This window comes from Eurosta solidaginis, chromosome X, assembly GCF_040869045.1.
Source record: "Eurosta solidaginis isolate ZX-2024a chromosome X, ASM4086904v1, whole genome shotgun sequence".
NCBI classification, from domain to species: Eukaryota; Metazoa; Arthropoda; class Insecta; order Diptera; family Tephritidae; genus Eurosta; species Eurosta solidaginis.
Window position 1 is genome coordinate 100354489 of NC_090324.1, and position 18383 is coordinate 100372871.

The 18383-nt window shown below is 39.7% G+C and overlaps 1 protein-coding gene across 10 annotated transcripts in view; it reads left to right on the forward strand.

Annotated features, from left to right (window-relative positions):
- The window catches only part of bt (projectin protein bent), a 3328983-nt gene that overhangs the window by 2704741 nt on the left and 605859 nt on the right, over positions 1–18383 (forward strand). The gene's annotated exons all lie outside the window — the stretch shown is intronic.

The window sequence follows — 18383 nt, forward strand, 5'->3', positions numbered from 1 at the left end:
TACCGCTTCAAAGAAAACTTCGACTTAACTACAGACGCATTCTCTCATGCTTTGGGTTCTTTCTCAAGGAGATCGGCCTATTACTATGATTTCACGTACACTGACGAAAATTGAGGAGAATTATGCTGCTAACGAGCGAGAATTACTCGCCATTGTTTGGGCATTACAAAAGCTCAGAAATTACCTTTACGATGTCAAAAACCTTAACATATTTACGGATCACCAACCTTTGACCTTCTCAATTTAGGATAAGAATCCGAACTCAAAACTATAGCGATGGAGATCTTTTGTGGTGGAGTTCTCCCCTAAGTTTCACTTTAAACCCGGAAAGGAAAATTTTGTTAATGCTCTTAGCACTGACCGATCTGATGAAACTGGTCATAGTGAGAAATCCTCAACAATGACGATTAAAACAGTTAAAAATCCTATCAGTTGTTTTGGGAACCAAATAATTCTTGAAAATGGGGACAATGATTCCATAACTACGAAAATTCTGTTCAAAACTCAAATCAGGCATCGCATTATTTTCACTAAGCTTGAAAGAATACCCACCCTAATAAACCCTAATAGAGTCAACGCATTGCTGTGTGAACTTCCTGTGCTGGGGAAAATTCAGAACCAAATACTTTTGAGCTTTCCAGCGGTCAAGTTCGTTTACACGAATGGTCAATTAACCGACATATTTAACAAGGACGACCAGCTAGAGATTTTGCAGTCTGAGCATAACAGAGCTCACCGCTCACTGAAGGAAAATATTAATCAGGTTCTTGGAGACTACTACTTTCCCAATATTGCAAAAACCTTGACGGATATCATTTCTTCATGCAAAACATGCAAAGAAGCTAAATATCAACGCCACTCACCTAACCCTGGAATAGGCGAAACTCCCATTCCAAGTAGGCCCGGCGAAATTTTGGAAATGGATATTTATTCAACCGACAAACAATTTTTTTTAACTTGCATTGATAAATTTTAAAATTCGCTGTGGTCCAGTCAATTCCGACAAGATCGATAGTAGATTTAAAGGAACCCATAATCAAAATTATGAACTTCTTCAAGGACATAAAATATCTTATCTGTGACAACGAAAAATCTTTGAACTCAAGTACGATAAAAGCCCTATTGCAAGACCACTTCAATGTTTTCATTTACACAACGTCACCTCACCACAGTACTACAAATGGCCAGGTGGAAAGATTTCACAGCACGCGTACATAAATAGGCGGCTGCATTAAGTTGACCCAGGGCTTAAACGGCACAAATGACCTTATTCTCCTCACCGCTTACAAGTACAATAGAACTTTTCATTCAGTAAGAAAACAAATACCAATTGACATCACTCATCACAATGTGCAGGCATTTATTGACGAGATAAGAGATAGGTTAGTTAAGAAACAGCATAACGATCTAAAGAATCGGAACCAGAATTGCCTGACTAAATCTTATCATCCAGGTGACAAAGTTTTTGTCAAAACCAACAGAAGAATAGGCAATAAGTTTACTAAGCTGTACTTGGAAGGAACAGATACTAAAGATTTGGGCACAACAGTTCTGGTCGACGGAAGAAGGGTTCACAAAGCAAATCTTAGATGACCTTTTTCTCCTTTTTTTCAGCGCCCGTTGGTGATCTGTCTGATTGTGACGGTCATTGGTACAGAAGGTAAAATATTAAACTACACGAGCGCTGCGTACATTGAGGTTGTGACTGGAGAAGTTGCAATCTTTTCTAAGTATGACTACCTCATTCATCATCAAAATTTGACTTATTACGAAGCTGTTTCAAAAGACACACAAAACCTACTAATTACTTTCCACAGTCATACATAAAGAAATTATTACAACTAGACGCAGACCAAATTGTGCGACTGCTGGATTCACTAAGAATTCATCATCGCCATGCCAGAAGCATCAACTTCCTGGGAACTGCGTTGAAATATATTGCAGGTACCCCGGACTTTGACGATTTCAACCAGGTGTCTACCGGGAGGAAGCCCTAATCGAATCGTATAACAGACAGATCTTCATTAATACCGAAACACAGCTAAGGATAAATCAATTGACCGACACCGTTAACAAGTTACTTAATGCTACAAAGAAACACGAAATTAATACTGAACTTCTTTTTGAAGTCGCCTCATCCAGAAATAGACACATCATAGATGAGCTTGAGACAACTATTTATTCAGTGGCTTTAGGTAAACTACAAATGATAAGTCCTATTTTGTTAAATAATAAAGAAACTAATAAGCTCATTTCCAAAGAGCATTCTAAAAACATTACTGTAAGCGATCTGTTAACGACTTCAGCACTTAAAATTTTGCAAAATGAAGAAAATACGTATTTTGTAATCAGGTATCCTATTATAAGTCAAATATGCACAAAACTTGTAATCAGACCAGTTATTCATAATAAGAAAACAATAATGTTAGAAGCAAGCATAGTGGCGGAGTGTAGTAGCGAGTATCATCAACTTAATGACTGTAAAGAAACAACATCAAAAGCTATCTGTCGAATTACAAACACAAGGAGCACATGCTTACTGAATACGCTGAGCCGTCAACCAGCTGCATGCAAGTCGATACCAGCTGACCATATTGCTCCTCTGGAAGAAATTGACGATGGATTGGTGGCCATCAACGATCAAACCGTTGAAGTACGCGAAGACAGTTTCCACAAGTTAAAATTAAAGGTACCTTCCTTTTATCCTTCAAAAATAACGCCAGCATTAACAACGTCAGCTACACAAACTGGAAGAGAACCGTTCGCTCCTATCCGAGAGCTGCACCAGTTCAAATACTGAATATGACCGATGATGTTCCCCTGTTATCCTTATCTTACCTTCATCGTGGAAACTTGGAGAATCTAGACCAGATTGCATCCCTGCGGGAAATTACACACACACACTCAAAACAATTTTCAATGTCATTATGGGGAATATTTTGAATAAGGCGCCACGATTTTCCAACTTTTTTTTTTTTTTGAGGGGTTGCGGGGGGTCCTTAAAAATCACAAAATTATCATCCGAAACTTTAGGAAGATCTTAGTTTATTAAATATAAGCTTTTTAATTTCCAAATTTAGTAAAATTTCAACTTAAGTCCTGCACTTAAAATTCGGGTCGCACATGTCGATAGCGGTATCAAAAGACGCGTATTTGCGTCAAGATTCAGAATCCGAAAGAAGAAACTATATTTTTTATCTCGTTTAAAAGTTATTCGCGGAAAACACGTCGGTACTATTGTCGCTTTTTTCGTTGTTGCAATTAAACAAATGAAGGTCGTGAATAGTGTTGCCAGCTCCGCAACAATATGTTTTTATCTTGGTAGAACATTATAAGGTGGTGGCACGTCGACATAAATACAAACAAACATACCCTATCAACAGAAAATGCGACAAATGCAACAACAATATCAACTGCGACCGCTGCTGCCTTCGCCACCGCTTTAGATAAAATAGTTTGATTCTGATATTTACGTTGAGTCTTTTGCCAGGCTCTAATCGACATTGTATTCGGTGATTAAAAATAAAGCAAACATAACAAACCCTCTTTCGTTTTTATTTAAATTGAAGAGCGAAAGTAATTTGTATGCGGACGATGTAAAACTTTGCTACACTTATTGCCCTGCAGATACGGGTTCCTTAAACGTTCTTCAGGCCTATTTAGACTCGTTGCAATGTTGGTGCTCAAAAGATTTACTAGTTCTTAATTGCTGTAAATGTATGCATTTGAAATGTAAATATAAACATTTCACCGTGTGAACCCAGTTTTGAATCCCTATACACTAGATGGCACCCCTTTGGAGCATATATATATTGCAAATGATTTAGGTGTCTTTTTGATCCGAAACTGAGTTTTAACATGCATATTCCATCTATTTCCAACAGGGCGTTGGGTGTACTTGGATTTGTTAAAAGTTGGGCCAAAGAATTGGATGACCCGTACCTCACTAAGACTCTTTACACATCGCTGGTCCGTCCAATACTTGTCGTGCGTTTGGTGTCCTGTCTATCAATATCATATAAAGCGAGTTGAGTCTGTACAAAAGCAATTTCCGATATTTGCATTACGTGGTCTTAATTGGGATTCAAATCTTCACCTACCACCATAAAGAAGAAGGCTTCTTCTTATTAGCTTACCCACTCTAGAAAATTGCAGAATATAACTTGGGGTATTTTTTATCCATAAACTCATTATTGGAGAAATCGACTCCGCTGACCTTCTAAGCCGATTGAATTTTGCTGTCCCTCCTAGAGTATCCAGATACTATGTACGTTTTTATTTACCCCTTTGTCGTCGAAACTTTGCTAAAAGTAATCCTCTGCTTATCTGGTGTTCGCACTACAATGACTTGTATAGCTGTATTAGTCTTGAATGTACTTTTGCCACTTTACGTAATGCAATACTCGCCTATATAACCCGAGAGGTAGCATCTAATATTTTTTACACGCCGGCATTATTTGTACCATAAAAAAACTCAGACACGATATCGTATAAGGATGGGTTGGATACATTGACTCTTCAACCTGGAACATTAAAAAGAAACAAGAAAGTATTGTATTGATTGGAATCTGGTGCATTCCAACAACGTTAAAAACAAGCTTTCTCACGAGATACTGACCGGAATCGCATGCATTCCGGCAGTATAATTTTATGGGTCAGGCATCAAGTTGATTGGAATCCGGTGCATTCCAACAACGCAAGTCATGTTGTTGTTGTAGCAGTGCTTCGCCCCATTCAATAGGTGCGACCGATCACAAATTTTCATCAATATCCTCTAACGGGATTCGAAGGAAACTTGCTGTTTCAACAGGGGTGGACCATAATGAGAGGGGTGTTAGAGGCGTTGGTTCCACATTACAATTAAAGAGATGGTTGGTGTCATGTGGGGACAAATTGCAAGCGTGGCATACATTTTGAATGTCGGGGTTGATTCTGAATAGGTAAGAGTTTAACATGTTACAGTAGCCAGATCGAAGTTGAGCTAGTGTGACTCGTGTTTCCCTGGGAAGTGCGCATTCCGCTTCCGCAAGTTTTGGGTACTGTTCTTTGGGAACTGGATTTACCGGGCAATTCTCGGCATAAAGGTCCGACGCCTGTTTGTGGAGTTCACTGAGGACCTACTTGTGTTTTTTGTCTTCATACGGCTTAGTTCTCAGGTGCCGTATTTCCTCATAATGCTTACGGAGATGACTCCTTAAGCCCCTAGGCGGTGTTGGCTCATCAATCACAATCCTGTTGGGATGCCCAAGTTTCTGGGTATTCAACAGGAACTGTTTGGTTAGCATCTCATTTCTCTCCCTGATGGGGAGTATTCGCGCCTCACTATGTAGATGGTGCTCTGGGGACATAAGAAGACAGCCCGTGGCGATTCTGAGAGCAGTATTTGGCAGGCCTGTAGCTTCCTCCAGTGAGTAGTTTTAAGGCTTGGCGACCATATTTGGGACGCGTAGCATGCAATCGGCTGGCCAATTGCCTTGTAAGTAATAATGAGCGTTTCTTTATCTTTTCCCCAAGTACTGTCAGCAAGAGATTTGAGGATTTTATTACGGCTCTGGATTTTCGGAACAATTGCGGCTGCGTGCTCACCAAAATGTAGATCCTGATCAAACGTCACACCCAAGATTTTGGGGTGTAGGACAGTCGGTAGCGTAGTGCCATCGACGTGGATGTTCAAAATGGTCGACATTTGGGACGTCCATGTTGTAAATAAGGTCGCGGAAGATTTAGTCGTTGATAATGCCAGGTTTCGCGAGGCGAAAAAACTGGGGAGATCAGGGAGGTAGCCTTTAATTCTGTTGCAGAGCTCATCGATCTGTGGGCCTGGGCCTGTGGCCACTATTGTGCAGTCATCGGCGTATGAAACGATAGTAACTCCTTCTGATGGCGAAGGTAGCTTTGATATGTAGAAATTAAACAAAAGTGGGGATAGGACACCACCCTGTGGCACCCCTTGTTTAATTCTTCTTGGTTTTGATGTTTCATTCCTAAATTGTACCGATGCCTGCCGACCACCCAGATAATTGGCGGTCCACCTTTTAAGACATAGGGGAAGGGTAGACCCTTCCAGGTCTTGCAGTAACTGGCCACGGTTGACCGTATCAAAATATTTTGATAGGTCCAGCGCAACGAGTACTGACAAGCTAGCTGCAAATTTGCTTTGAAGTAGGGGAGCAAAATGGCTTCAAGCGCCTTGGCTACTGGCGATATGAGAGATATCGGGCGATATGACTCTCCTATGTTAGCTGGTCTCCCAGGCTTTAGTAGCGGGACCACCTTGGCCATTTTCCATTTTTCGGGAATGACAAAGGTGGAAAGACACAGGTTGAAGACATGCGCTAAATATTTGAAACCCTCTTTCCCTAGGCTTTTAAGCATCGGCATAGCTAAACCGTCTGGGCCCACTGCTTTGGATGGTTTAGCATGACCGATAGCATCCTCAACCTCTTTGCGGTGATGGTAATTGGCGACGCGCTGAATTTATGTTTATGTGCGTGTCTGTTGGCCCTCCGTCTATCTTTGTCTACCGTAGAATGTATAGAAGACGGGGGCAGGGGCTGATGCTCAGCATTGCTACAGACTCTACTACGGTAGATAGTAGTTATCAGTGGTAGCAGCGGTTTGAGTTGTTGGCGCCGTGGGGCGCTAGCAGCAGCGGGTACTTGTAGTTGCTCGCTGAACAGCGGGGCTGCTGCAAGGTAGTGGGGGCGCTAGGGCGTAGACTGGGATCAAGCCCAGAACAACCTGTCCGATGCAACCATCCCTTACACGAGGCACACTAAACAGAGTATGACCGTCCTAAAAAGATTCTTTTCCGGCAGATGCAGCAAAACCATTTCTCAGGACCGGGGTCAGGAGACGGACCCGGATTGGGTTCGATACCTTCCCGGACCAAGAGAATATGGATCAGTCCCGCTGCAAGGAGCTGCTGGGAGGATGACAATTTGAGGGAGGGACGCAACAACTTAAATGGTGTTACACTGAAATGACAGTTCTTGGTCGGGAAAAATCCCGAGTCACTCCGGTACAAAGAACCAACTGCCTTGGAAAGCGACGTAAGCAATGTTACTTTTTTATGCATTGTGATGGCATACAACACTAAACTATCGGAGTTCTACCGCATTCCGACGACATACTGATTGGATTGCATTCCCACAGGAAGCCGATCGGAACCCAGCGCATTCCGATTGCTTGTTGAGCGGAATCTGATGCATTACGCCAGCATACGATTTTATTTTGTTTTCTTTTATTTCTCGCTATATATTCAGAAATTTAATTGTATTTTTATATATATTATTCGTTCTACTATGACATTGTTGAAATTGCGATATATTTAAATTTTAGCTTTTGAACTGTTTACATACATATGTATGTCTATTTTTATCATGTAATCGAGCATTTTACGTTTGTTGCCGACTTTATATAAATAAATAAATAAACGAATTGCTGAACAATCAGTTTTTGCTTAATTGCCATAAACCAGGACATCCTAGCAAAAAACTGCTTGATTTAGCACCGCCTCCACGGGGATTAAGGGAACATCTCTATAAGCACTATGACGAAATCCACACATAATCGGTAAACGCTTTTGCCAGGACGCGCCCGGTGAACCCCGTTATTAATAGAAGAAGAAAGCACACTACCAAGGGAGACACGGGTCACCTTGGCCAAACTTGTTTCTGGATTCTGTTTCAGAGTAAACCCTTACTTGTCCAGAATCAACCCCGACATACGTAATGTATGTCCTGCATGCGATGTGTCCCCATATGACACCAACCATCTATTCAATTGTAATGTGAAACCTACGCCTCTAATCTCTCTATGGTCCGCCACTGTTAATACAACAACAGCAACAGGTAGCATTTGCTCCTTTCACGTACTGGCGAGCCCACACTACGCCAAACGACATTATCATTTCGCTCGTAGCCGCCAAGTCTGCTCTTCTAAGGCAGGTATCGGTGCCGTGATTAAAATTACAGGCCGCCATATTGGGCACCCTTTTGATGGGGTACACAGCGAGCACCGGCGATAGCGTACAGAGTGGCTGAGACAATTGGACTCACTACCCCGTCAGATTGGAGGTGGGAGCCAACAAGGTGAAAACATTGCAGACAAACGCACTCGGCTGAACATGGAGACCGATTTCAGTCATTCGGTTGGTTTAATGGACCGAGCTACTTATAGAGGAAGAATAGATTTGGCCGCAACTTCCCAACTTGTACGTTCCCAAGGACAAGAAAAAACTTCCGTTAAGTACAGTGCTGGTAACAAGCGCAGAGGCCTTAATGACTTATCGAGAATCTTCTGCTTTACCAAGCTGAAGAGAGTCATAGCTTGTGTCATTCGCTTCGTAAATCGATGCAAGTTCCTACTTGGTGTAACCAACCACTACTTGGCAGAATATATATTATAGCCGAATAGAATTTAGCCGAACGCCGATCGTCATGTGCCAAAGAAATTCAAGTACTACGTGGTTAGCTCCCTCCTTACTTCGACCATGACAAAATATTACGCGTTCGCGGTCCAACTGAAGTCCAGAAGCTGGATACCGTATGAAACGCAACGTCTGATAATCTTACCAAGCGGACACATTTTGACAAAGCTCATAGCCGCCAATGAACATGGTGCATCAAAACAAATACGCCAGAAATTTTGGATAACTCGAGGCGAGAGGAGTCCTTCAAACAGTTATAGTAACATGTCAATTGTGTAACATAAGAAATGAAAAACCCGGTGCAGTCAATAATGGGGCCCACTTCCAGAAAGAAGACTTACACCATTCGTCGGGTCATTCACCTTTACGCGATAGGACTATTTTCGGCCAATAAATGCAACTGTTGGACGACGCGTAGAAAAAATATGGTTGGCACTTTTTACATGTATTCTGGCCATGCGAAACTTCTTGAACCGTCGGTGAAGAGGACGAACCGAAAGTGAAGCAATGTGGTATACGTAAGCAATGGTGGACAGCTAGAAAGTTAAGAAAAGGTTCTGGAAAATATGGGTTACAGAATACCTTCCAACTCTTACTCGACGTACGAAATGGTGTGATCCATACGAGTAGCTTACAGAAGGGCGACTTAGTCTTCATATGTTACTCAAACGTGACTAGAAGGGATTAGCGTCGTGGTCGAGTGGAGGAGATGTTTACCGCCGTGGATGGCGAAGTGAGACGAGCGAGCGTACTCACAGCTTTGGGCTTGACACAGAGGCCAGTATCTATGTTGGCAATTCTCGACATATCTAGTGGTGAATCCTAGCGGATTCACGGGATTGGAGATGTTACGAACAGACTTCAAGCTTCTGCTACAAGGCAGCAATACCATTCTTGCAAATATTTCAATGCCACATGGCAATACCACAGTATGATCTTCCTCTGGGTTGTCAAATATCAGCTGCATTTAAACTGATCAGAAAAACCGAGAGAAACAGCCCAAATAGAGGTGGAAAATGCGGTGAGTTCATTTTGTATTAATATTAGTTACTGAATAATTTATGTTTTGAAATAAACGAATTCAAAAGGAGTTCTTTTCCCAATAGCTTCTTTATTGGATTCGTGACAAATGATAAAGCCTAAATAATCAATAGCCCTCAGTAGAAACAACTCGTACAAACAAAACTAAAGCCTTTTTTCGTTCCCTCACTTATTACTTACTTACTTACTTACCTAATTGGCGCTTAACCATTTAAACGACTATGGGCCGTCCAACAAGGTGCGTTAGTCGCTCCTTCTCTTTGCCAATTGGTCACATCAAGGGAGTTTAAATCGTTTTCCACTTGGTCCTCCCAACGGATTAGGGGCCGCCCTCTACCTCTGCTTCCATGGGGGGTTCCGATAAAAAACACTTTCTTGGCCCGGAGCGTCATCTTCTTCATTCGCATAACATGGCCTAGCCAGCGCAGTCGCTGCGTTTTTAATTCGCTGGACTAGGTTGATGTCTGCTTATAGCTCGTGCAGCTCGTCGTTACTACGAACAGTTACCGGCAGACGATGGACAAAATTTAATTTTGCATTTTTGCGTGTTTTTTTTTTTAATTTTTTTTATTATATTTTTAAATAACATACAAGAAACAAAATTTTAATTAAAAAATGTTGTTTATTTTATAAACAACTAGCTTTACCTGGCGTACGTTGTAACGCCCAAGATCGATTGAATGTTGCGTTATTTTTTCTGTTTTGTTGTTGAAAATTTAGTTTATTGTTCTCTAATGGAATTGAATTTTGTACACATATTTGGTGAAATTTTCGCTTAAAAATTTTATTATTGTATCTTTTTGTAATGCAAGTGGCTACACAGTATTTTTGGTTTTTTCGTTCGGTGCAAAGATAAACAAATTTTTTGGCGTTCCAACTTGAGAATTTTCGCTACTGTAAGCGAAAGCAGCGTATTCCATCTCTTGCGCAGCACGAGGTGAAAGTCGTGTCGTTCGTCTCGATGCTGGATTTAATGGATTTGGATCTGTCGATCTATGACGACGTGCGTTTCGTAATTGTTGTACTTGTTTTTGTTGTGAGCGTTCTTCTACACTTTGCGCTCTCCTTTGATTAAGTCTATAGGTAAAATTACGGGTACGTCGACCTATAGTTGATCGTCTTGTTGGTGGGATTTTGATGCATATGATGAAATTATGGAACAAATCTTTTTTAACTATGTTTTCTTGGACTGAACACACTTAAAATCACTTTTTAAATTAATAATAGTTGGGGAAATGTAGAGCGTTTTCTACATCTATGTATATGCCAAGTCAATAGGCAAACGAAATTTGGTTTTTATATGGCTTTATTTTGTCGTAACTCTTTGACGATTACAAATTCAATGATCTTACATGCTAAGAAAAAATTCAATTTGGGCAGCAGAATTTATGTTTAGGAATTTTCCATGGAAAAGTCCTGCAATTTAATGTTGACAAAATAAGCGATGAGTGCGAAGATTATGTGGGCAAAGTAATATTAGTGCAGGTGAGTGTGCATTATGTTGCTGCAGTGGGAGTGGGAGTGCAGTGGAAGTGGGAGTGAGTGGGAGTACAGTGCATTGAGGAATATGCGATAATAGCAAAATGATAAAAAAAAAGCGAAAAACAAAAGCGAAGACGGTGAAGTTACGTTGTACAACAAAAGCATGAATGCGTGCGATGAGTGGGATTGTGTATTTGTATGTATGCAAATTATTAACTTAACGAAGATATGTTGGAAAGGCAGGTGTGAACAATAGTTACCATCAGAAGAAAGTGATTGATAAACATTTGCATTTGGACAGGTTCATCTGTTTAACATTTGTATGCTGTCAATGAAATTAACTTGTAATAGGTTGGATCGATTTTTTTCGTTAGGTCGGACCGAAATATAAACTTTTTTTTTCAAATATTGAATTTTTTCTAAAAAAAAAAAATAATAACTCAAGAATGGCTAAATCGATTGGGAATTCATCAATCAACTAACCATCATCTCTCCTTCCTCTATCTTTCCTAAAAATTTCATGGCAATCTGTCAAGCCGTTCTCGAGTTATGGAGTGACAATCAAAATGTACACTTCTTTTTATATATATAGATTTCAATTATTTGACAAAAATTCACCGCTTTAACAAAAGCGGTTGGAAAAACGATGACGTAATGACGGCCGTAATATTTTATGCCCTGACGCTATATTACTTTACGGTGAAATTTACTGTCTTCTTAGTTTCCATATAATATCTTTTACATTGCAACATTTTTGACAACGTACTCTACCGCTATGTAGCGGCACGGGTTTCGAGTAAACCATGCCTTAAGGGGCAGAGTTCATAACAGCAAACCTTTCGATTTATAGCGAAAAGTAATGCAAAAAACCATTTCGGAGAACTTTCAAAAACTATTACAATAAATATTCGAATTGCATTTTGATTATTTCAAAAAGGTTACAGTTTGAAGTAATTTCCAGAAATTGCGTAAAGCATTCGAATATTTAAATAAAGTATTAAATTTTAGTCGCTTTATTTAATAATTTGGGAAAAATTTAAACAACGTGACATCGGACCTTGTAAATCTCTTCAAAGTATTTTCCCCCGGGAGTGGGAATTGAACCAGCACTAGTACGATGATTGAAGTGTTACAAACGCATTCAGCTACGTCATGCCTTAGTTGATGTAAATTTTATTCCAGTTGCCTTCCTTGCATATTTTTATACCTTTCATGAAAATGAAATGGTATATTAATTTCGTCACGAAACCCAAAATTGTAAGTCCTTAAAGGAAAATAGATAGACCCACCATTAAGTATACCAAAATAATCAGAATGAAGAGCTGAGTTGATTTAGCCATGTCCGTCTGTCTGTCTGTCCGTCTGTCTGTTTGTATGCAAACTAGTCCCTCAATTTTTGAGATATCTTGATACAATTTGGTGAGCAGGTGTATTTGGGTGTCCGATTAGACATTTGTCGGAACCGGCCGGATCGGACCACTATAGCATATATGCTCCATACAACCGATTTTTCGGAAAAAAGAGGATTTTTGTAATATCTTACTCAATTTAACAGATTGAAGCTTCAAACTTCACCATATACTTTCGTATATTGCACATATTGTTGCCTGAAAAAATTGATGAGATCGGTCGTATATATAGTATATATCCCCTACAACCGATTGTTCAGATAAGAAACTTTTCGTAATTACTGCCCTATTTTAAGTGCTAGAGGCTTCAAATTTCAGCGAATGCTTACGTATATAGCATATATAGCATATATATAGCATATATTGTATATATATATAGTATATATATATATATTTTCCCAATTTTAGCCCCATTTTAACAGCTAGAAGCTTCAAATTTCTCCGAACGCTTAGGTATATGGCATATATTGTTGTCTGAAAAAATCATAGATATTGGTTGTATATATAGTATATATCTCATACAACCGATTGTTCAGATAAGAAACTTTTCGCAATTTCTACCCCACTTTAACAGCTATAAGCTTCAAATTTCACCGATTGCTTACGTATATAGTATATATTGTTGTGTCAAAAAATCATAGAGATCGGTGATATATATAATATATATATGATGATATATATAGTATATATATAATATATATATATTTTTTTTGCGATTTCGGCCCCATTTTAACAGCTAGAAGCTTCATATTTCACCAAATGCTTACGTGTATAGCATATATTGATGTCTGAAAAAATCATTGAGATCGGGTGTATACATAGTATATACTTCATACAACCGATTGTTCAGATAAGAAAGTTTGCTCAATTTCTGCCCCGTTTTAACAGCTAGAAGCTTCAAATTTCACCAAATGCTTACGTATATAGCATATATTGTTGTCTCAAAAAATCATAGAGATCGGTGGTATATATATTATATACTTCATACAAACTGTCATTTTTGCCCCTTTTTTATGGATAGAAGCTTCAAAATTCATCAAGTTTCATAAAATAGTTACGTTTACTTCATATATGTTTGAAATACGTGATTCGTAGTCGTAGTTTTTACATGCAGACCAAATAAACGTGAAGCTTTGCATCCTCACACAAAGTACCTACCTATTTTTTATTTTATATTTATCTTAAAAATCGTTTATATATGTTCAAATTTCACCAAATGTTTACGTGTATAGTATATATTGTTGTCTGGAGAAATCATAGAGACCGGTGGTATATATAATCTTATACAACCGATTGTTCAGATAAGAAACTTTGTGCAATTTCTTCCCCATTTTAACAGCTAGAAGCTTCAAATTTCACCAAATGCTTACGTGTATAGTATATATTGTTGTCTGAAAAAATCATTGAGATCAGTGGTATATATAGTATATATCTCATACAACCGATTGTTCAGATAAGAAACTTTGCGCAATTTCTGCCCCGGTTTAACAGCTAGAAGCTTCAAATTTCACCAAATGCTTACGTATATAGTATGTATTGTTGTCTGAAAAAATCATATAGATCGGTGGTACATATTTATATACCCCATATAAACTGTATTTTTTTGCCCCTTTTTTACGGCTAGAAGCTTCAAAATTCAAAACATTTCATCAAATAGTTACGTTTACGTCATATATTGTTGAAATACGTGATTCGTAGTCAAAGTTTTTACACGCAGACCACAAAAAACCTGAAACTTTGCATCCTCACACAAAGTACCTACCTATTTTTTTATTTTATATTTATCTTAAAAATCGTTTAGGTATGTAGATCTGTTCACTAGATATTTCTTATCCGATTATTCGGAGATTACGAACGGGATAAGATTATTGTTCAGCCCCATTCATGAAAGGTATGAAGTCTTCGGCATAGCCGAAGACAGTCCCGTCCTTACTTGTTTATTTTATATTTATCTTAAAAATCGTTTAGATATGTTAAAATTTCACCAAATGTTTCGTGTATAGCATATATTGTTGTCTGAAAAAATCATAGAGACCGGTCGTATATATAATCTCATACAACCGATTGTTCAGATAAGAAACTTTGTGCAATTTCTTCCCCATTTTAACAGCTAGAAGCTTCAAATTTCACCAAATGCTTACGTGTATAGTATATATTGTTGTCTGAAAAAATCATTGAGATCGGTGTTATAAATAGTATATATCTCATACAACCAATTGTTCAGATAAGAAACTTTGCGCAATTTCTTTCCCATTTTAACAGCTAGAAGCTTCAAATTTCACCAAATGCTTACGTGTATAGTATATATTGTTGTCTGAAAAAATCATTGAGATCGGTGGTATATATAGTATATATCTCATACAACCGGTTGTTCAGATAAAAAACTTTGCGCAATTTCTGCCCCGGTTTAACAGATAGAAGCTTCAAATTTCATCAAATGCTTACGTATATAGCATATATTGTTGTCTGAAAAAATCATATAGATCGTTGGTACATATATTATATACCCCATATAAACTGTAATTTTTTGCGTCGTCACACAAAGTACCTACCTATTTTTTTATTTTATATTTATCTTAAAAATCGTTTAGGTATGTAGATCTGTTCACTAGATATTTCTTATCTTATACATCCGATTATTCGGAGATTACGAACGGGTCAGATTATTGTTCAGCCCCATTCATGAAAGGTATGAAGTCTTCGGCATAGCCGAAGACAGTCCCGTCCTTACTTGTTTACTTTTGTAAACTACATACTTTGTATTTATGCATGTGTGATTGTTGCAGCGGCGATTTTAAAGAAACTGGTTTTTGCTTTTGTTCTATTTATAGAACTGCAGAGAATTAAACAATGTTGTCTATTTGTATGAATTAAGCGTGGGTTGCCCTTATTGCTTTAAATGTATGACAACAAAGCAATTCTTAATTTATAATTTACTAGCAACCCGCACCTTGTTTCACACAGGTTGCAATGTTCAAAAATTGTAATTTTTTGTTGCATTTTGAATTAATGGTTCAATTAAAAAATAAAGGTAATTCATAACCTTTCCTTTCTTTTCCCTTTCTCTTTTCCTTTTCTCCTTTCCTTTCCTTTCCTTTGCTTTCCTTTCCTTTTCTTTCCTTTCCTTTCCCTTCTATTCCTTTCCTTTTCTTTCCTTTTTTCCTTTCCTCCCTTTCCTTTGATTTCCTTTCCTATCCTCTAAATTCTCCTCCTTTCTTGTCCGCTTTTCTCCTATCCTTTCCTTTTCTTTCGTCTGTTTTAATTTTCTTTCATTTCCTGTCCTTTCGTTCGCTGTCCGGTCCTGTCTTCTGCCTTCATTTCCTCCCCTGTAATTCCTCTCCTTTTGTTTGCTTATTATGAAATGCTCGGCCCAAATACTCATTTAAATCGTAACAGTAAATAATTTTTAAAATATTAAACTGAATGTATGAAAGTTAAGAAAAAAATACCTTAATTAATTGTTTTCAATTCCTCTCCTTTACTTTCCTTTCTTTTCTATCTTTTCCTTTTTTACTTTCCTTTCCTTTCAATTCCTTTCCCTTCCCTTCCCTTCCTTTTCTTCTTTCCCTTCCTTCCTTTATTTTCATTTCCCTTCTTATCCTTTCCTTTCTTCTCTTTTCTTGTCCACTTTTATCCTATCCTTTCCTTTGCTTCCGTTTCGTTTCCTTTTCTTTCATCTCCTGTCCTTTCGTTCGTTGTTCGGTCCTGCCTTTTCCCTTCCTACCCTCTCAAGTAATTTCCTCTCCTTTTATTTACTTATTATGAAAAGCTTTGTTTCATTTCCTCTCCTTTCCTTTCCTTTACTTTGCTTCCTCTTTCCTTTCCTTTCCTATCTTTTTCTTCCTGTCTTTTCATTTCCTTTTCTTTACTTTCTCGTCCTCCTTTCGCCTATCCTTTCCTTTTCTTTCGGATCCTTTCTTTTCTTTCATTTCCTGTCCTTTCATCCGCTGTCCCGTCCTGTCTTCTCCCTTCCTTTACTGCTTTGTAAATTCTTCTACTCTTATTTGCTCATTATGAAAATTTGGCTCAAAAACATATTTAAATCGTAATAATAAACTATTAATAAAACATTAATCTACATGGATGAAAGTCATTTCTCTTTTCAATTCTTTTCCCTTTCTCTTTTCATTTCCCTTCCTTGCCTTTTCCTGTCCTGTCCTTTCCTTTTCTTGTCTTTCCTTTCGTTTCCTTTCCTCTTCTTTCCTTTCCTTTCCTTTCGTTTCGTTTCCTTTCTTTTCCTTTGCTTTCCTTTCCTTTCTTTTCCTTTCTTTTCCGTTCCATTCCTCTCCTTTACTTCCCCTTTTTCTTTTATTTGTTCTTTCGAAAAATTGTTTCACACAGGTTGCTATGTTTAAAAATAGTAATTTTTTGAATTAATGGTTCACTTAAAAAATAAAGATAATTCATATCCTTTCCTTTATTTTCCCTTTATCTTTTCTTTTTTCCTTTACATTCGTTTCCTTTCCCTCCTTCCTTTCCTTTTCTTTCCTTCTTTCCCTTCTTCCTTTCTTTTAATTTCCTTTCCTATCCATTAATTTCTCCTCCTTTCTTGTCCTTTTATCTCCTATCGTTTCGTTTTCTTTCATGTCCTGTCCTTTCGTTCGCTGCCGGTCCTGTCTTCTGCCTTCCTTTCCTTCCCTGTAAACTTCTCTACTTTTATTTGCTTATTATGAAAAGCTCGGCTCAAAAACTTATTTAAATCATATCAATAAAATATTATTAAAATATGTAACGTAGCGTTACAATAACATAACCCCCCTGTACTTCTTTTATCACTTAAACCTGCACTTCCCCCCCCCCCCCCCCCCCCCGGACATCTTTTTCTATAGCATAGCCAAAAACGACTATGGTAAATAACCACACGCTACCAACGACTGATGGCAAAGCAATGGTGTGTTTCGTCAACACACCACACAAGAAAAACACAATAACTGTGTATTGGTTTCTCAACCAGTTTGCGGCACCACCCGTATAACAACAGCGAATTTGCATTTTGCAATTCAGTCCTCGCAGGTGAGCCAGCGGGGGTGGTTGTCTTTTTAAAGACAAAATAACCACTCCGGCTAGCTAGCTGAGTGGCAGGGGTGCCGTCATGGCGCGGGTCACCCTCCACCAGGACTGGACGACGCGAATGGTGTCCTCGGACTACTTTTCCCTCCGTCGCCCACCTTGGTGCTAGAGCGGCCCGCCGCCTCAATGACCAGCTACCCCCTTCCCCCTCAGCTCGGGCTGAACGGCAGGGGCGCCGTCATGGCGCAGGTACCCTCCACCTGGGCTGGACGACGCCAATGGTGTCTTCGGACCCCTTTTCCCTCCGTCGCCCTAGTCTGGTAAAGAATGATCCGCACGACCCCTCTCCATAGCTCTGGTTTCAGCCGTGAGCCGATGCGGGCCGTTAAGGTGCACTTCCCCTCCGCCCACGGGTCGACCCACGGTGCCACGGCTGGTACGACCCCTCCCCCTTACGCACCTTCTACTAGTGTGCAAGTAGGAAGGCGGGGGTGACCAGCTGCGAAACTAGCACAAACCGAGTCCTCGTAGTCTCTTCCCCAGGTGACCGATCCCGCCGACTATCGATCCTGCCGAAGACTACCGATCAATCCGATCCCGCCGATACCGTCAACCGGCCCCGCCCGGAACGAGCCGCAGCTGTCCAGGTAAACCCCATCGCCAGCTTACTTCCCCACTCACCCCAGGCCCTGGTACGCGCTACGTAGCCCACCGCCGTTGCCATCGCATCATCGCCCCTCTGGTGCCGTCACTGCTTCCATCCCGCTGGTGCTACGCCGACCGTTGGCCGTCCGCCATACTACCGCCGTTAAGCCGCCGCTGCTACACCAACCACTGGCCGTTCGCCATCCTATCGCCGTTAAGCCGCCGTTGCTACCACGACTGTTGGCCGTCCGCCATCCGTCCCGCTGCAGCTACGACGCCCGCTGGCCGTTCGCCATCCTATCGCCATTCAACCGCCCCTGCTACGACGACCTATGGCTGTCCGTCATCCTACCGCCTTTAAGCCG